Source organism: Oncorhynchus keta, chromosome 30, assembly GCF_023373465.1.
Source record: "Oncorhynchus keta strain PuntledgeMale-10-30-2019 chromosome 30, Oket_V2, whole genome shotgun sequence".
NCBI lineage: Eukaryota > Metazoa > Chordata > Actinopteri > Salmoniformes > Salmonidae > Oncorhynchus > Oncorhynchus keta.
In genome coordinates this window covers 5155552-5157435 of record NC_068450.1, presented here as the reverse complement: position 1 = coordinate 5157435, position 1884 = coordinate 5155552, and the positions used below count along the sequence as shown (strand labels likewise).

The following is a 1884-nucleotide window of genomic DNA, read 5'->3' as shown; positions in this document are numbered from 1 at the left end:
GACAATCACATATCACAGTAGTTAGTATATTCAGATAGCTAGGAGGGACAACCACATATCACAGTAGTTAGTATATTCAGATAGCTAGGTAAGACAACCACACATCACAGTAGTTAGTATATTCAGATAGCTAGGTGAGACAACCACATATCACAGTAGTTAGTATATTCAGATAGCTAGGAGGGACAACCACATATCACAGTAGTTAGTATATTCAGATAGCTAGGTGAGACAACCACATATCACAGTAGTTAGTATATTCAGATAGCTAGGTGGGACAACCGCATATCACAGTAGTTAGTATATTCAGATAGCTAGGTGAGACAACCACATATCACAGTAGTTAGTATATTCATCTTCAGATAGCTAGGTGAGACAACCACATATCACAGTAGTTAGTATATTCAGATAGCTAGGTGGGACAACCGCATATCACAGTAGTTAGTATATTCAGATAGCTAGGTCAGACAACCACATATCACAGTAGTTAGTATATTCAGATAGCTAGGTGAGACAACCACATATCACAGTAGTTAGTATATTCAGATAGCTAGGTGGGACAACCACATATCACAGTAGTTAGTATATTCAGATAGCTAGGTGAGACAACCACATATCACAGTAGTTAGTATATTCAGATAGCTAGGTGAGACAACCACATATCACAGTAGTTAGTATATTCAGATAGCTAGGTGGACAACCACATATTACAGTAGTTAGTATATTCAGATAGCTAGGTGGGACAACCACATATCACAGTAGTTAGTATATTCAGATAGCTAGGTGAGACAACCACATATCACAGTAGTTAGTATATTCAGATAGCTAGGTGAGACAACCACATATCACATTAGTTAGAGAGAGAGAGAGCGAAGGCTTAGAGAGAAAAAGAGGAGTGTGTCACCATAACTACCTCTCTGATATGATGCCATATAAGGGCATGCCACCATAACTACCTATCTGATATGATGCCCTCTAAGGGTATGTCACCATAACAACCTTTCTGACATGATGCCCTCTAAGGGCCTTGGAAACATCCACAGGCAGCACCAGAGTCTCTAGTCTAGCGGCCTGTTGGAGAGAGGTAGGGGGAGGAAGGGGGGGGGGGGTGAGAGAGAGAGACAGACAGACAGACAGACAGACAGACAGACAGACAGACAGACAGACAGACAGACAGACAGAGAGAGAGAGAGAGAGAGAGAGAGAGAGAGAGAGAGAGAGAGAGAGAGAGAGAGGAGAGTTGGCTAGCTTTCTTGTACCTCTGGGCCCAACACCCTTAACTCATGGCTGGCAGCAGTGATTACGTTGCCAGTCCTATTCCACCCAGGCCAGTTGTGTTAATGTTTCAGATACAGGGGGAGGAGAGCTCGAAAGGGTAACTGAGTGTAATGTGTGTGAGTGTGTGTGTGTAGTCTGTGTGTATGTGTGTGAGTGTAGTGTGTGTGTGTGAGTGTAGTGTGTGTGTGTGTCTTTTAGTGTGTGTGTGTGTGTGTGCGTGTGTGTGTGTTTTTAGTGTGTGTGTGCGTGTGTGTGTGTGTCTGCGTGTGTGAGTGTTTGTGTAGTGTGTGAGAGTGTGAGTGTAGTGTGTGTGAGTGTGTGTGTGTGGGTGTGTGTGTGTGTGTGTGTGGATATAGTGTGTGTGAGTGTGTGAGTGTAGTCTGTGTTGAGTGTAGTGTGTGTGTTTTTGTGTGTGTGTGTGTGTGTGTGTGTGTGTGTGTGTGTGTGTGTGTGTGTGTGTGTGTGTGTGTGTGTGTGTGTGTGTGCAGTGTTTGTGTAGTGTGTGGTGTATGTAGTGTGTGTGTAGCGTGTGTGTATTGTGTGTGCAGTGTTTGTGTAGTGTGTGGTGTGTGTAGTGTGTGTGTTGTGTGTTTAGTGTGTTTGTAG

The 1884-nt window shown here is 43.6% G+C and overlaps 1 long non-coding RNA gene across 2 annotated transcripts; it reads left to right on the top strand.

Annotated features, from left to right (window-relative positions):
• The first annotated feature begins 202 nt into the window (after positions 1-202).
• On the top strand, positions 203-843 carry LOC127913728 (uncharacterized). 2 transcript variants are annotated; one of them, XR_008086586.1, is made up of 3 exons: positions 203-370; positions 555-692; positions 784-843. It is a non-coding gene; the product is annotated as an uncharacterized LOC127913728 (long non-coding RNA). The 2 variants fall into 2 exon arrangements; XR_008086585.1 differs by having other exon boundaries at positions 555-646; positions 738-834.
• Positions 844-1884: the final 1041 nt, after the last annotated feature.